The following is a 19,410-nucleotide window of genomic DNA, read 5'->3' as shown; positions in this document are numbered from 1 at the left end:
GTGCAGGCTCCTACCCTGGGGGTTTTTAAGAAGAGGTTAGATGAACACCTTGCTGGGGTCGTTTGACCCCAGTACTCTTTCCTGCCATGGCAGGGGATCGGACTAGATGATCTTCTCAGGTCCCTTCCGACCCTAGAAACTATGGAACTATGAAGAAATTATTCATTTTCACTCTGGTTCTCATCAGTAGGGATAAACTGATTATGATGGTGAAGGTGGTTAGAAATGTGAGAGAAGGTGATCATGATATGATAGAATTCATGATTCTAAAGAGAGGAAGGTATGAGAACAACAAAAAAGGGTACTGGTCTTCAAAAAGACAGATTTCAGGCAATTCACACAAATAGTTGGTCAACTACAATGGCTAGGCAAATTAAAAAGAAAAAGTTTGATAGAGCTTACGGTTCTTAAAGGACATTACATTGGAAGCTCAACATCAAGTTACTCCAACAAGGAGGAAATCTAAAGAGAACTATAAGAGGCCTATGCGGTTACTCAATTGGCCTTTTCACTACTAGAAAATTAAAGTGATGAACACAGGCCATGGAAGAAAGGGTATGCCACTAAAAAAGTATTCAAAGATATGATGTGAGTGTGTAGGGACAAAAAGCAAAAAGAAAAGGCAACCCCCACCCCCAAGGAATTGCAACATCTAAGATACGTATGCAACCAGAAGGTGCTCTACAAATATAACAGATCAAAAAAAAGATCAGGGACTGTGGGTTTTTCACTTGATGGAGAAGTTTAGGAAATAATGGAAGCTGAAAAGAAAACAGAGCTACTTAAAAAAATAACTGTATCTAGGTAACTAGCAAAATGAATAAAAACAAAGAATGGGAAAGTCTACAGATTCCAATAAGTAATGATCACATCACAGAACTTTTGACTAATCTGAATTCATTTAAATCAGCAAGACCTAATGGAATTCATCATAGCAGTCTGACTGAATAATTGGGGGAAAAACAAACAAACTTGGAATTACAAGCAATAATTCTTGCATACCTGTGGCTGACATGACTCACAGACAAGGTTCTGGAGAAAGGCTAACATATTACCCACTTTAAAGGTCAGAGAAAGAAGAACCTTGGGAATTATAGACTGGTCAGCATGGCTTCAATACCTGGGGAGTTATCAGAGCAACTTACAACATTTGTAAATATCTGAAGCGTAAGGGAGGGTGATCATTAATAACCAGCATTGACAAACCAACCTGTCTTCTGTCTTTGAAAAAGTAACTGATCTGGTAAATATGGGGATTAATGAAGACAAGATATACGTGGATTTTGATAAATTACAGTAAGTAAACTGGATAGATCTAAAAATCTATGTGTGCTAGATTAATTAATGGTTTAAGAGTTTGAAACTATTAACGGTTTGATGTCAGATTGACAGAGTGAGTCAAGTGGGGTCCCAAAACCTAGAAGTAACCAACAAAATAATAAAAGGATTGAAATATGAGGCTTATGAAGGAACTGTGTATACTTAAAAGAATGAGGCAAGATATGATAGCAGCTTTAAAGCTATTGCAAAGGTTACTATAAAGAAGATGGAGAAAATTATTTTCCTTTGCCACAGAGTAGCATCCAAGGCAGTGAGTTTAAACCACAGCAAGGCAGAATCAGATTAAATCTCAGGAAAAACTTGTTTGCTATAAGAGAAGTAGGACAATGAAAGAAGATGTCAAGATGTTATGGGATCTATTTTTTCTGAGTTTTTTTGGAGACCTCAGAATTGACTGAATTGACATTTCATAGATTCATAGATACTAGCGTTGGAAGGGACCTCAACAGATCATCGGGTGCAGCACTCTGCACTTATCCTTGTTGTACTGCATCCCATTGTGTACTGCCCACTTTTCTAACCTGTCCAGGTCTGCCTGCAATCATTTCCTACCCTCCGGAGTGTGCACTTCATCCCACAATTTAGTATCATTCACAAGCTTGGACAGACTACACTTCACACCCACATCCAAGTCACTGATGAAGATATTGAAGAGTACAGGTCTAAGAACGGAACCCTGCAGGACCCCACTACACACATCCTTCCAAATCGATACTGACCCATCTACTACTGCTCTCTGGGTGTGACCACTAAGCCAATTTGCCACCCACTGGACCATGTAAACATCTGTATCACAGCCTCTTAATTTATGGGATGAGATACCGTATCAAAGGCCTTGCTGAAATCCAAGAAAATAACATTGACCGCTACTATTGTGTCTAAGCATTTTGTGACCCTGTCATAAAATGAAACCAGATTGGTTAGGCATCATCTACCTGCTACAAATCCATGTTGGTTTCCATGCTGCATTATTTTTTCCCACTGGACTCCCACAGATATGATCTTTCATAATCTTTTCAAAGACCTTTCCAAGGATGGAGGTGAAATTTGTCTGGAATGGTTAAGAACAGCAAATTCTTCCTCTCTCAAGGGTTCTGGACTAGTTAACCCCAAAGATTCTTTCCAGATCTATGTAGGCCACTGACAGATGTTCAGTTAAAGGTGTGATGGGATCTGACCTGTGCCACACATACATGGCAGGACTGTAAGATTGAGGCTCAGCTCCAATTCATGCCATATTACTGGGGCGGAGTGAGCCTGTGATCATAATCCTGGCATCTCTCTGAAATGACAAGTAGGAAGCCAGGTGCCTGATGGGCACCAAGTGAGGCGTCAGCTCATTAAACATCTACAAGTGTGGCTGTAGTGCACAAATCTTGAGTGACAGTCCCATCTACACTTATGATACATGAACTTCATATCTAACAGTCCTAAATGTGATGAGTGTTTCTTCCTGAGGTTTCTTCTTTCTTCTACATGTTGGGCTGTTCTTTCCTCAAAGCCCTCATTCCACTCTTAATAGATTATTTCCAGCTGCTTTTGATCCTCAACAATTTTCTCCCAGTCCTTTCACTCAATGTTCATTGTCCCCATCTCTGTCTTGAAATCATCTTTGAAACAGAGATAAAGATTCTAACATAGCATTAAAAGTTGACACTGACTGAGAAGAGAATGGATGCTAGGGCTCTGCGAAGATTTGGTCACTGATTTGATCTGGCAGAGATTTGGCCTGATTCAGTGGCCAAATCTCCAAATCTGAATTGAATCAGTAGACACTTTAATCTCTCTGAATTGATCTGGAACCTTCTGAATCAATTTGGAGAGATTTGATTATTTGAATATAGACACAGCTTTAAATGTTTTTTTCTACATACCTCAAGGTAGGAGGCAGCTCATGAATGCTGAGATGGTGGGCAGAAGAAGCGTCCCACAGGAGCATGGGGAGGTGTCCTGTGGTGGACCTGGAAGTGGGCCAGAAACGCTTCCAGTCCACTTCCAGGTCTGCTGCACACCATGAAGGGTTACACACCCTCCCCTGCCTCCTGGCTCAGTGACTGGTGCCTCCTGGGTCTGGGGAGAGGTAACCAGGGTCCTCTCACAGCCAATTGCTGAGCAAGGGGAGCACAGGTAGGTCCCCCATGTGCTCAGTGGCAGACCTGGAAAAGGATGGAAGTACCTCTGGTCCACTTCTGTGTCTGCCGCCAAGCACCCCGTGTTCCTATGGGACACTTCATCTACCCCACCATCTCAGCATTCATGAGCCATGCCTGGTATCTCAAGGTATGTGGAAAAAACATTTAAAGTTGTATCTATAGCTGAATCACTGATTCTCCAAATCAGCATCGAAACTTCAGATTCAGATTCATTTGAATTGAATTGGGACAGTGATCTGAATCAACTAATTGAATCACTGTCCCCTGATTTGGGCCAAATCCAAATTGAATGTGGCCCATTTCGCACACCCTTAATGGACTCTTGGAATCTTGCATATTTCAAGACTTCAGCGTGGACAACTTTGTCCTGCCAGGTAATTCCTAGAATGTGGCAATGGCAGCTTAAGTGAAAGGTGTTTAGGTACTTTTCTTGAGTATATTATGTAGTCTATGATGAACTGCAGTACAAAAGAGAATTAACAATGTAAGCATGATAGACTTTGACCTTGATCTTAACAGTTAGTGTCTTGTTGTTCCATACTCATTTGCTCAACATGCTCATACCTGATGCTTTGCCAGTATGGGTACTCAGTTCAGTCTCAAGTGTCAAGTTGTTGGTAACAATGCAGCCAATGTACGTAAGTTTACTAACACCATCCAATATGTTTTCACATATTGTGATTGCTGGTGGTGAGTCAGTTGTCTGGCCCATATCATTAGTCTTTTTGAAGCTGATTATAAAATCAAACTCTTGGCAGCCATGAGCGAAGCAACTGATAAGGCTTTGAAGTTCATTCTCTCTGTGGGCTATCAGTGCAGCATTCTCAGCAAACAGCAGCTCACAAATCAAAATGTTCCACACTTCAGTCTTTGCTTTAAACTGTGTGATGCTGAATAATTTTTCATCTGAGCATATATTTAAATAAAGTCCTTCAGTGACAGCCCCAAAAGCATATCTTGGAAGAAGAGAAAAGAAAATCCTAAATAGGGTTGGGGCAAGGACACAGCCCTGTTTGACTCTCCTTTGAACTCAAAAGCCACAGATGTTGATCCATCATAGCTGACTGTTTCTTGCTTTCAATTATGAAAAGAGCAGATTATGCTGAAGAGATCTGGAGGACAGCGAAACCTTTCCAATAATTTCTAGATGACTTTTTTGTTGACAAGGTTGAAGCCCCAGGTCAGGTCAATGATGGCAATATAGAAGGATCTCCTTTGTTCCCTACATTTTTCTTGGATTTGTATGAGTGAGAATATCATATCTGTGATGTACCTACCAGCTCTGAAGCCACACTGAGACTCAAGGTAATACTGTCAGCAAGGATCTGAAGTCTTCTGAATACCACCAGAGCAATGATCTTTCCAAAAATTCTTAATAGTGAAATGCAATGGTAGGTGTTGCAAGTGCTGCAGTTGCCTTTATTCTTGTACAGAGTAATTACATGAATATCTTGCAAATCTTGTAGCAGTGTCCCTACTGTCCAGCAGTGAGTAAAAAGCTTGTATAGGTGGGGAAAAAGCGTAGGTTTCCTACACTTGATCACTTCTGTAGAAAAGCTATCTTTTCCTGGGGCCTTTCTTCCGGTCAGATTGTGGCTGGGTTATTATTTAAGATGTGAATAACTCCTGATATGGTAAAAGTTCTGTTATCTGACATCTTACAAGCCAGCATGCTCCGCTAACTGGCATGCCAGCTTATAAGATAAAGTGAAACTGGAAGTGCCGACCGTGGCACTTCCAGTTTCTCTGAGCCCCCATGGCTTCGGGTAAAGTAGCATGTGCTGCCAAGCCCCCATGGCCTGGGGGCATAACAGGCTGTGCGGGACCCACCTCCCTGTCCCGTGGGGCGGCAGTAAGGCAGCAGGGGTGGTGATGAGGTAGGAGAGGTGGAGGGACGCCCCAGACATGGCGTGAGAAGCAACAGCCAGTGCCGCTCAATTAACTGGCATATTTTGTTATCCACAATCCCCCCTTCCTGGGGGATGCCGGATAACAAAGCTTTTACTGTACTTTGATTTCCTTTGCTTGGTGTCCAACTTGGGAACTGACTTCAACTAAGTGTTTTTAAAGTTAATTGCCCATGAATCTCAACCTACAGAAACAGAAGTGCAAATAGTCATCTGCCATTGACTTCACTGGGATTTGACTGCAAGTATCATAGTTTCATAGTTTCTAGGGTCGGAAGGGACCTGAGTAGATCATCTAGTCTGACCCCCTGCCATGGCAGGAAAGAGTACTGGGGTCAAACGACCCCAGCAAGGTGTTCATCTAACCTCCTCTTAAAGACCCCCAGGGTAAGAGCCAGCACCACTTCTTTTGGAAGTTGGTTCCAGATCCTAGCTGCCCTGACCGAGAAGTAGCGCCTCCTGATATCTAGCCTAAATCTACCCTCTGCCAGCTTATTATCGTTATTCCTAGTCACTCCTGGTGGTGCTCAGGGGAACAGTGACTCCCCCAATGCCTGCTGGTCCCCTCTGACTAGTTTGTAACAGGCCACTAGATCCCCCCTCAGCCTTCTCTTGTGGAGGCTGAACAGGTTCAGGTCCCGTAGCCTCTCCTCATAGGGTCTGCCCTGCTGCCCCCGATCATGCGAGTGGCCCTCCTCTGGACCCTCTCGATGCTGTCCACATCCCTCTTGAAGTGCGGCGCCCAGAACTGGACGCAGTACTCCAGCTGCGGCCTAACCAGTGCCGCATAAAGGGGGAGTATCACCTCCTTGGACCTGCTTGAGATGCATCTGTGGATTCATGACAAGGTACAGTTGGCCTTCCTGACTGCATCCCCACACTGCCGGCCCATGTTCATCTTGGCATCAATGATGACTCCAAGATCCTTTTCCGCCTCTGTACTGATAAGAAGGGAGTTCCCTAGCCTGTAGGTATGGTGCCGGTTGTTCCTCCCTAGGTGTATCACCTTGCACTTGTCGGTGTTGAATCCCATCCTATTCTCATCCGCCCACTCCTGTAACCTGTCTAGGTCAGATTGCAGCCTATCGCTTCACAGGAAGTGCATTTAGCATCTCTCAAGTTCAGCTTCATTATTTGTATCTAGATTTCCATAGTCTTCCGTTAGTCTTTTTTATTCTTACTTGTCACACACACACACACACACACACACACACACACACACACAGACTTTGAGAAGTAAAAATAAAGCTCCCATAGAAGACTATAGAAATCTAATGAAGTTGACCTTGTGAGATGCTAATGCACTCTGTGAAGTGATACTTACATTGATAAAATGAACAAATAATAATTGTGGGGGGGGTGTATTTTTTTCATTACAATCTCCAGCATCAAGCACTTTATTGTTGAAAAAAGAACGGCAGCTTTCATTACTAAGACAGAGAATGACAGTGAATAAGCAAACAGTACAGCCCATGAATTGAATTTTTCTAGATTTAAAGAAGGCTGATCTCATTTACAAAATACATTACTTTGGTTCACATTATAAGAGGAATACATTAATATTTTTGAATATGACATTTCATGATTAGCTAAGCATGACACCTACACAGTAATTTCAAATAAAATTGTCTGTTCCGGAAATTGTTTTACTGTGTCAGAGAATAGTTCTTTTTGCAGATCTATTTAAAATCCAAAAACAATGATGTCAATTCACTTGGATTCTCAAGCCTGATTTTGAGAAAAATAAGCTCATTTCTACATCTCCTTTCTAACTTTCCATGTTATATCTTATTTTGCAAAAGCTTCCTACACCCAGAGGACTCAGGGAGCTCTTTTCATTACTGTAAGAATTAATGTGTCTGGTGAAAAATGATTTAAGAACATTGAAACAGCTAATCGACCAGAGATTCAAATGAAATATTTTGTCTCTTAAATTAAATATGAACAGAATTTCAATGAATTATCCCAAGCTAAAGAGAGATGCCTTTTCAAAATTGTCCACGTTATGCTGCAACATATAAAAATAAAGATACCTGAATAAGCAGAATCTGCTTTGTAACACAGCAGTTAAAATATCTAGGATAAGGAACTTTGCTAAAAACAGGTAGGTGTGTAAAGGTGAATAAAATGTTACATTTAGTTCAGTGAGCTAGAATTTAGCAGTAGGCTGTACAGAAGAAAGAACAGCTTAAATGTTTAAATAGTTTAAACTGTTAAATTGTTTAAAGAATAGTTTAAATTGTTTAAACTACCCCACCTCCTTAGCTGATATAAAACAGCATAACTACTTGGGATCAATAGAGCTGCACTTAATTATGGCAGCAGATTCTGGCTCAAGGTATTTATTCATATATTAATATCTTGATACTTTTGAATGTGTGTCAACATGAGCCTAACAACATAATGGGAGAACAGTGTCCTGTCACATAAGGCACACAATTTCAGGAGCTGAGATCAATCACTCACACTTCCTGGTGAAAAAAAATCAAGCACCCCAATATATACTTTAATTCTAGTGAGCTCCCAAGGAAATTTAAGTTCTCTTCTGGCAGAAGGTACTGGCGATCGCATTGGCAAACCTTTGAAAATATTGATAGGGAAATAAAAACAAAAAAAAGCAGAGATTTGGATTTAATCTCGCCTGGAAAAATAATCAGTGGTTTCTATCATGTACAGTTAAAATGGAATGCCATAACAGGCCAAAGCGGATATTTGGAGATGAGTTTTTTAGTTCAATCAGCCAACTGGGTCTACTACCTCTGATAAGGTTAATAAAATACTTTTCAGCATCTGTGTATTTGTTTGCTCGTCAGTGATTACCTCACTGTTTTACATCCTCTGCTTCACAGAAAATATACAGCCATACTCTGGATGGAGTGCTCAGTTTGTTCATAGCACCTAATTCTGCCCATATGAGAAGAATTTTTTCAGAAGAAGCACAAAACCCAGTAAGAATGCTTGAATGATGGTAGAAAGGCTTTCAAAGATAGTCTGTTCCCCTTTCAATGTCAGAAATTCATTTGTTTATAAGTTTCATCCTTCAGAGATCTTTGATCTGATTTCTATCTCCCATCTTGCAGCTTCAATATGTATAATGTTGCTTCATTATTTTCTGACATTTTGCCTCACAGTGAGCAGGTGTAGCTTGAAAATAACATATAAAAGCAATTTCTAATGCTGTTTCCAACCCCTGAAAAGTAATCTATTCTTCAGTGACTCATTTGAATGAGAAACTGTGTTTTGGGACTGAAGTCTTAAAGTTTTGAAACAACATTCCATAGTAAAATCAAATTCCTGGCATAGGATAGTTCCTGAAGCATCTTAGAGATTGTTTTATTGTTGTGACAAAAAAAGAAATTCATTTTTCTTAAATTTTGCTTTCTCCCTCTGAGCGCAATGCTCTGCTTACAATCTTACAGAGTAGTAATCACGTTTTTCCTAGGCACAAAAGACAAGTTAATTAGTGGATTAAATATATTTTTCATTAGCTATACTACTTTTTATAAATCTTAAGATTTTCAGAGACTGCATGTTGCAGAAAATTGAGTATGCGTATTAATGTATGTGATCAAGAACATCTTCCACAGTGAAGATGTGTATTTTCTAAAAAACAGGTAAGTATTTTTAGCTCCAACATTCAGGATGGGGAAAATGGATCTGAAAGAGAAGATTTTGTTTAAGTTTATATAGCAAATCAGTAGCAGAGTCTAGTACAGAGTCCAGGTTTCCTGACTTTAGTCTAGTGCCCTGAATTCATTGGATAACAATTTCTCACGTTAATGAATTGATTGAGATTTTACCTGCAGCATAGATATAAAGCTTGTTAAATTCATCTGACATAGATTTTGCTGAATGCTAAATTATAACTTCAATGGATGTGTCGACATATGCAGGCACATGTGCTTGCAGCAGTTCAAGTAACAGCAGCACAAATATGTACTGGAGATAAGTGCCTCAGCTCATGTGCCACAATATGCATTTTGGTATGGTGCAAATTGTGTCATTTGGGGAAAAATGACCCTGGCCAGCTCCTCCTGCATTTTCATCCAGGGGAAGCTAGAGGCACCTGTGGCACTTGGACACCTGGGTACCTGTTCTGGCCCTAGCAGTATAAAAACCTGCCCTAGTGAGTAACCCAGGGCTACTTGCCCTCAGGAGCTTCTGAGGCATGGCCAGTTGGTATCTGGGGACATTAGCTCCTTGTGCCAGCTGCACTGCTAAAGCAGCCCTAACCTAGAGTGGTCCCTGCACCCTCTACCCACTGCAGCACTCTGGCAGTGGGGGCTGCTGCCTGGCTGTGACCTGCTGCCACCTGTGACAGCATCTGCTCCCTTGGACCTGTGGTCCCATGGCTGTGTGCCTGCCAGATGAAGACAGGGACCACATGGCCATCTGGTCTGTGGTATGGGCACTGCAGCAGACCCACTTGCATCTCTGGGCCAGCTGCCAGTGACCTTTATGTGGCACTGCTGTCAAGTCTTTCCATGCCCCTCCTCTGTCTATCTGGAAAGCTATCACCTGGAAGATGTGTTTATTGTGGTGGCCCACTTTGAACTGTTTAAGCACGTCCTCCTGGCCCCAAATGGCCAGGAGGTCAGCCATCTCATCTACCCTCCAGTTGGGCCTGTCTGGAGGCTGGGCATGCATGGGGTCATGACTGACCACAAGATAAACATGAGCCACCAACGCGATGTCGCAGCTGGCAAAGCAAACAAAACCGTGGCTTGCGTCTACAGATGCTTCTCAAGTAAATCTCAGGGTATCATCTTCCCACTGTACTTGGCCTTGGTGTGGCTGCAGCTGGAGTACTGCATCCAATTCTGGGCTCTGCCATTCAAAAAGGATTTCGAGAAGCTTGAGAGAGTCCAGAGGAGAGCCATGCACATGATCAGAGGGCAAGAGAATAGGCCTTATGAAGAGAGGCTGAGAGCCATGGGACTCTTCAGTCTGGAAAAGCACAGACCACCTATGAGTACACAAGGGGAGTTCATCTGGATCTGGGAGAACATCTGTTAACCAGAGTGCCCCAAGGAAAAACAGGGACCAATGGTCATAAACTTCTACAAGACCATGTTAGGCTGAACATAAGAAAAAATTTCTTTACTGTCCAAGTCCCCAAGACCTGGAATAGACTCCCTCCAGATGTGGTGCAGGCACCTACTCTGGACTTATTCAATAAATGCTTGGATGTCTATCTTGCTGGGGTCCTTTGACCCTAGCTGACTTCCTGCCCTAACATCTATGACTCTATGAACCCCTTCTTGTCCTGTGCCCCCCAGCCACACACAGGGATTTCCACTTAGGCATGATGGCCAGCCTGCCCTCCTCTGCTGCAGCAGTCAGCTGTTGCTCCAGCAGTCAGCAGGTCTCACCTCTTAAAGTGACAGGGGCCTTGGCCTCATTACAGTCCTACTTGCCTGTGATCCTATAATCCTATATTTAATCAAAATTTCCTTTGCAAACTATAGTCCATCATTTTCAGAATATTGTTAAGCAGATCACTTATTTATATTTGCAAATATATTCTGAAAAGTCTACCACTCTTTTTATATGAAGTATTTTGACTAGAACAGGCATAGAAGATAGAACTGAGAAAAGAGCTCCTGAGTTATCAAGTCCAGTACTAGACTATCACAGGCAGCCACATTTTTAAAATACCATTCATAACTGTTTCCTCTTTACAAAAGTAAGATGAAGAAAAACAGGGGTTATGGGAGTCCAACTACGAGTCTTCACTGAATATGCACAAAACACTTAGCTATAAATGATGTGACCGGGTTCTGGAGGCTTCTAAAATATAGAACATGGTAAGCACCATAAGAAGGATCACAAAATACTTAAATGGATATGGCCTTATTCTTGCATGCTATGACCTATTATGGGGGAATATGTTCTAGGTGTTACAGCAGGGCGGGGAGGATTCAGATACTGTGCCTGACCTTTGTTACTATCTCATTCCCTGACATATTTAAATTAACTTATTTTTTCTGTGCCTTAGTATACATAATTATTGCCCTTCCTGATCATAACTACCTTGTCCCTAGAGCTGGAAATAGCCACATGACAGTTTGTGTGTGAAGTGCATTGGTCTTAACTGTGTGGGAGCAGCTATATCGAATAGTGGACAGAAAAGTTTATTGGAAAAGTTTGACAGAGCTTGTGGTTATGTTATGAGGAGATCTGAGCAGGGCCTGTTCCTCAGAGTGGGTGTGAGCTCTCCCTTGCACATCTATGATCAAAGGGTACAAGTGCACATATACCTGCAGAGTGCCAGTATACTTACTTTCAGTGTTAATTTTTGACAAGTTGTGATAGTGGCACTGATAGTGCACAGATGTCTTCTTGTTATGGTGGTTTTTAGCAGTCAGATAGAAGCTTAGTGGTTCATGGTTACATGGGAATCCTCTGTTAAAGAGTCAAGAGGCTGCAAAAGAGGGTGAAAGAGTTGTAAAAATGTAGCAAATGTGGTTATTCCTAAGAAACAGGACCAAGGTTTGATTAGAAAACAAGTGTACAGAGCTTCTGTACTATACAGCACATTAAACACTAGTTTTGTCTTAGCAAAGAGGAGGCATTAGCCTCAGCATTACAATTATCATGAGCCTTATTTCCCGAGTGACATGAACCACTTGCAAAGGCAGAATGCAAGCATGTGTAATACAGGCATGTTGGATCATTGTTCAAAGAGAGAATTTAAAGTTGAATTGGCTTGTATCTTAGTTCTGTATTCCCTGGCCTGCAGAAATTTAAGTCTGGAATATCTTAACTATTCATTTCCTGGTTTTCAGAGGTTTGACTGTCACTGAACTTGACTCTTTGGGCACATGATGGCATAGGTAAACTTCACTGTTAAGATGTTTCTTTATAAAAAAAGAACAACATTTTAAAAAAGATTTATAGGTAACTTAAATGAACCACAAAGGTTTACAGTTGAGGTACTACTGCAACTGGGGGCTTTTCATCAGTAAACCTCAACACACTTTAAACGAGACATAAATACTGTTATTTCCATTTTACAGGTAAGCAATCTAATGTCTTACCTATTTTCACACAATAGGTTGCTCCCAGTACTGGGACTAGAATCCTTATGTTCCTCATTCTAGTTTAATGCTCTTGCTACTAGACCTCCTTCCTCCACACTTTAATAAAATCATATAAATCATAGAGAAGTAGGGCTGGAAGGGACCTCCAGAGGTCATCTAGTTCAACCTCCTGCCTGAAGCAGGATAATCTCTATCCAAATCATCCTATACAAATCCGTAATGTAAACTTTTCATAAAACTACTGTCAACCCTGACAACACAACCCTGATAACACCCTGACCAGCCAGAGGCAAAGAAGGTGAACCACAGCAGCCAATACCCTGCTTCTGTAAAAGGTTGTTAATTTAGACTCAAGAGATCCCAGGTAGAGGGTTGTGTCCCCTGCTACGGTGGAAGGCAAAACCCCCACAATCTGTACCAATTGAACTAGGAGATCAAATTCCTTCTTGACCCCAAATATGGCAATCGGTCAGACTCTGAGTGGAGGGTTAAAACCCTCTAGCCAGGAACCTCTGGCTTTAGTCCCAGTAGAAGCATTGGCATACCCCAGTCAAAAATAAACTCATCACATTTGAAATATTTGGCTTGTGTGGCAGGCTGATGAGAGGAATCACCTTCTCTGTCTCAGAATCATGGCAACATTACTAAATGGTGCTTACAGTAACTTTAAGCATTTAAGAAATAGCTGGTGTGTTTTTCTTTTTCTCTGCTCCCTCCACAGTATTCTCTGAAACAAATAGCCCTGCCTGATGAAATGTTAAATTCACTTTCTCCTTCCCACTCCATTAAGCATTAGCACTTTAGAAGCAATTAATACATTAAAAGTTGTTCCTTGTGGTATGGTAGCAGCTTACTGGAGGGTCATATGCTTCTTCAAATATCAAACTGTACATTAAGATAGACCCCATACCAGCCAGCTAGGCCATGCATTCCTGCTTTGTCAGATATCTCCTCCAGGTGTATGGCCTATGCAGCCTACTGCTTTCTCACACGCTACTTCCTCCCACATGCTACCTGGGCATGGCATATACCTTAATTTTAGAAACACAAGACTAGGGGACACTTTCTGGGTCATCAAGTCCACTCTGTCTATCACAGTTAAGCTTATCAGATAATCCCTTTCATGCATCAATCCAGTGACAAACATTAATGTTTATTTCCTCCAGTTAACTAATAATTTCCCATGTGGCATTGCATTAGTGATCTGAAGTTCAGATAGATTAGAGCTATTGCATCTATTTTGCTTAGAGGGTCAATTTTATTATTAAAGGAACCAGGTTACTTTTGGATGCCAATGTTCCATTTTACCCCATTTTCCATTTACCTCCCTAGGTTTAATAAACTTTTTAAGAAAACAAAATAAAACTGCATACACTGTTGAGGTCTGATTAAGGGGTCTGTAGGTACCTGGTTATTTATGCATATTTTAGAGCACATAAAAATCATCTTATAAGCAGGGAGATGTTTGACACCTAATGCTAGCAGAACAGGAACTCTCCTGCATCACACAAGTGTGCACATTTTTTTGAAGCCATCTTTTCTCCATTGCTACTACTTCATTATTTACCATTCATGTTGTTTTAGTGCTGAGGTCCATTGGGAACTGCATACTCACATTGAGGATTTGAAGCATAATAAAACTTGATCATGTGTAATAAAACAGTAATGAGGAAAAGTAAAAACAAAGACCAATAATTACATCTAAAATAAATTAAAGAAACTTTCATAATGGAGAGTGTTATCTCCAAGGGATTCATCCAGTGTGAGAAAACTTAGACATTCTTGCCTTTTTTCTGATATTAGTGTCCGATTTTGACATCAACAGCACATCTCTGCTGAGCGGGCTTGCCATTAAGTTTCCTCCTGAAGAAAAAAAGTCAGTGACACAGCATCTACCTATATTCTAACCTGTTTCATTTACACATATTCATTCATCATGAAATGAGATGGTTGAACAGGGTATGGGTAGTTCCTTCTTTTATGAATCTTGGTTAAACACCAATGTCTGATTTCAGCAGAGGGGAACTCTCTCATAAGAGTCATCTCAGAAGTGAGTCCCAGGCAGAGATCAAACTCTCTGATGGCTTGCAAAGTACATTTAATTCCACTCTAAAAAATGGAGCCTGAAGGTCATATATGAGTGCCTGCTAGTGGCACCTGAAGAGCCAACAGTACACAACAGTTAATTATACTGAGTACTTGGAATAGTTTTCACTTGTCCAAACAACTGATGGAAAAGTATTATTGTCACAAAGGAGAGTCCACTCACATGGTTGGAGGATATGGTTGTAACCAATAACAAGAAGTTTTAAAACCAAAATGAAACTAAGAAATAAGATATTTAGCACTTAGTATTTAGCATAAGGGCATATGTAATGGTAAGGTGAATAACAACTTCTGTTTCTGTTTTCAGTTTTTATTTTTCTTCATTTTTGTCTCCATTTTGGAGTATTGTAATGCCATGTGCTTCCCATAAATTGTTTTTACGAGACTGTTTGAACCGTGATTGTTAAGATGTGCAGAAATTGGTCTGTATGTTATATAAGTTTGGAACTGCTTAAGCTTTTTAAAATTCTCGTTTAAAGTTTGCATCTTTACTGTGTGTAACGGCTCACAACAAAACTGTGTAACTCACCAGCTGCTATACAGCCTCAAGAGGCAGACCACAGAGAGCATGAAACAGGCTATTACATGAAGAACATGATTTCTTTCCAAAGTCCCTCCAAGGGATCTTATCATTTTCTGGGGTTGGTTTGTTTGTTGATGAAACTGTCCCAATGTGTAAAATGACAATGGAATCAACTTTTTCAATATCAGCATACTAAAGTAGCTGAGTGCTTGTTCCCACTGTAATATGTTTTTTTCTTTCACTTTGATTAGTAAGTTGACTAAATTTCTTTCTGAATCTAAAATAGAAATACAGGAAAAGAGTGAGCTCTCAAATCCCAAGTCTTTTAGAGAATTTTAAAATAGCTTAAAATAACAATTAACTGCCAAGAAGAGTTCAAAGGTCAGAGCAGTCATTATGTGGGACAAAGATTGCAATTATACTTAGCTTAGTCAATATCAAATAAACTCATTTAACATTGATTAGAATCTTAAACAAAGTATTCTTAGGGACTGTAACCAGATTCTTTCCTTCACTGGGGCTTATGAGTACCGTACTGCTGACACCTAAAACAGGTGGAGAATATGTTAGTGTGCCTCTCTGCTTCCCCAATTCCCTATAGTCTAGTAAAGCACCTACTTTGGATGGAAGGGAAGCACACTGAAACTGCTTTGGACCCAGATCTGACTACTTCAGACCCCAATCTCACATAGTTCAGGGTATGCTTCCTAATTTCTGGCTACAGAATACACAGAGTTAAGCTCTCTCTGTTGATGCTGTTCCACTTCAAATAAAATATTTAAATACTCCTGGAAACTGGGTCTCTGAGTGGGTTTCATAACTGGCAGGCTCCAGACTTTCAGAAACGGAGTGTGTTTCATCTCTGAATAAGCCAGTGGCTAAGACATATGCATAGGAAGTGGGAAAGCTGGGTTCAGATTATGGGGGAAATTTAAACCCATGGGGGAGAACTCTAACTTCTAAATATAAAAGTGGAAAACCTCTTTCTGTTTACTGGGTGTGTGTGGTGGGGGAGAGGAACATGTAAGGACTGCCCAAGCCTAGGCAACTAACCAAATCCAAGAGAGGTTTTATTCCTATGAATACTAAGGAAGAGGGTGGTGCCTCCCAGTAGCCTGGAGTTGAGTTTCTAACTCTCAGGCATTTGCTACCATCACATTTTGGCTGTTTATCATTCAAAATGCTAGCTTTTGTCAAATCCATTCTTAAGTGCCTAACTTTTCCTGTACATTACCTATGGGGAGTCAAGGGACTGGGGGCCCTAAAAGGCTTTCCAGCTCTGCAAAGGTGAATCTAAATTTCCTTTTGGGGATCATTATTTATGCCATAGTCTTCCCACCACAAAGCTATAATTCTCCATCAATTAAACCCTTCTCATTGGTCAGAACTAATGTCACTCTTTCCTTAAATTATTACAAGGCAGAGAAAGAGAGAAGAAACATATTTGAAACTAGGGCATGGATCATTTTGACAATAAGTGCTGCTTCTCTGAAGTTGTAACTTCTAAAAATGAAAACTTTTTGACAACCTCGGTGCAGCAGATCAAAACTATTGAAGTCCTGTAAGATTATTAACTCACAAATAAACTTCATCTGTGCTTCAAGAGGATTCTTTGATCAAAGCAATTCTTTGTTGTTTCTTTTCTTTCTTGAGTCAAAGAACATGTACATCAAATATTTTGGCCACCTTTTTACAGATGACAATTAATAAAAGTTCAGTCAACAATGTTGGGTAGTGTTTCATAAATTGAGATTGCCTGTAATAGTTTCTATCTAAAAATGCTTACAAGCATAGAGTCAGGTAACACTGGAGTATTTAGGAGTATAAATAAAATGCTTGAAACATCTTTATTTGAATTTCTCCAGTTATAGTGTAAATGGAGTCATACAATTTGTGCTGGCCTTCTGCCAGAAGTGCTTTTCAACCTTGCTGAAATGATTGTTTTCCATGAGCCAAAACTAGGGAAAGAAAATAGTATTCAGCCTTATGTAGACACTATTCACACAGAAAAAAAATCTACATGCATTACGCTATACTCTGTCAGCCTCTGTCATAAAAAATATTTTTAATGAAGATTTAGCATTCCAGAAAACTATGGTGATCGGCAGTGCAACAGATAATGCAATAATTCTTAACTATGGGCCTGGGCACATAACACAGTTGCACCAGTGTCATTTAAATAATTATTCTACATGAATATACATTATACCAGGATCTAGAGTAGACAGAAGAATAGATGATCTCAGTAACACTAATCCAGCTCTTAGACAGTAGGTGGTCAAACAGCAGGTAATAGACAATAACTATTCTAGAATAGCTGTGGACATACACCATTTTCATTGATATAACTCAACTTTAATGTATTTCTACACTGGATTCAAGTAAGTTACACTATATCTATAAATTTTGTGTCCAAAACTTGTTTACCAGTGCAAAGGCTGATTATATTACCATAAATGTACTTCATGTAGAAGCCCAACATTTTTATACTCCTGATGTGAGGGTTTCTGAAGTCAGATAACAGACCTGGGTGAATACTATAAAAATATTCAGTGAATATTCACTGAAGATGTTAAACATATTTTCATTGACTGTACTCATATCTTTGATTTGGGCCTTTTTGTACAAAGTTCTCCTAACGCGAGCTTGATGGTAAAAGTGTTTGCCAAAATGAAGACTCTAAAGCAAAACTTGTAGACTACTCATGGCAGGCAAGGCCAAGATAACCTTCAGTTTATCCATTTCTGTTTGATCATTTACTTCTAAATATAATGATACCACAAAATAATTTCTTGGTGTTTCTTGGTTAAAGCAATGAGTGTAATATATGAGGAAAGATGTGCAGAGAGTTTGTAATTTTACATATGCTGGTGAACTGATTTAGCAATGGAAAATACTCTTTATTTAGCAAGATTTATATGGTTGAGAAACCACTGGTTACAGCAGTTTTACATAAGTAATAAAGGAAAAATCCCAATTAATGATGTAGGTAGCAATGATGGAATATTTGGCAAATATTTGTTTCAGGGAATGGTAGCACTTAACTCTTTGAATTAACTTACGGTGACTTTTCATATTCAAATAGCTCCAAAAGCTAATTAAACAACTTTAATTAACAATGTTGCTGGTGTTTTTGACAATTCTTATGAAAATCCAATAAGCACACAGATTGCAAAACCCTTTGCTGGAAAATCTAATCCAAACAATAGTTGAAATTATTATTTCCTCAAAATAATCAGTTCCTAAAATAGCTACTTGAAATGTTCAAACATTTCCACTGAAAACATAGCATACTGAATACTCACTATTAAAAAATATCTTGTGTTATGATGGTGCAACATAAAACAAATTGAAATATTTCAATGAAATTTGGCTTGATCTGAAACAAACTATTTCATGTTCCAGTGTAAAATTAAAAAATCTTAACAACAAAAAATTCTCAGGGAGAACTTAATTTTCCAAAAACACAAACAATCCTCCTCCTTCCCTTCAACCAGTTCTAATACTAACATTGTATAGAAGATCAATGATACTTCCTTCCCCAGACTCTTGTCTTGGAAAAAACAGAGGAGACACCGTCTTTCCAAGATAGTTAAAATAAAAAAACATGGCATAGAAATTGAAAGATTACATTTTTTTCATTTGACTAATAAGACAAAACATGAAAGTAGTACATAGACCATGTGATACATATAAGGTAAATAAATTGGGAGCTCTTATTCACCTTCTTCCATAATGCCAGAACAGCTGCATGGTGAAAATAATTCTTAACATGTCTAGGACTAGCAGAATAGCCCTTTTCTGCTGGGTGGTGTACAAAGTCTGACCTTCCCACAAAACAGCTTAGACTATAAACAGACAAGACAAATGAGGAACAGGAAAAAGAGGCAAAGTTGAATCGACTAGCCAAAAATCATGCAATGTATTGGTGATGAAATCTGAAAACGCAACAAACTGAAAAATGCTAAAAGGAAATATTTTTTGCATTATGCATAATATGTAAAACTTTTTGCCACAAAATATTTAGTGAAAACACTTAGTAGTTTTCACTAAATACTTAGAAGGATTCAAAGAAGCATTTAATATATATTTTATATCACTAATGAGTACACACAGAGCTAAAACAGGTAAGATACATGTTGTTCAAAAGTGATATAAGTTTTTGAGTTTCAGGGCATGTATCAGCCACTAACCAAGGAAAGTTAGTAAGAAACATGCACATAAGTACAGGTATTTTCCATAGCTGTCCAATATAGCGGTTCTTTTACTTTTCTCTGAACCATCAGGTGTACCCATCATCATCAGAAAAAGGATACTGGTTTTAACAAATTAACTGA

The sequence above is a fragment of the Gavialis gangeticus genome, unplaced genomic scaffold, assembly GCF_001723915.1.
Source record: "Gavialis gangeticus isolate Ggan-Ray unplaced genomic scaffold, GavGan_comp1, whole genome shotgun sequence".
Classification (NCBI taxonomy): domain Eukaryota; kingdom Metazoa; phylum Chordata; order Crocodylia; family Gavialidae; genus Gavialis; species Gavialis gangeticus.
Note: the sequence above shows the minus strand (reverse complement) of the source record.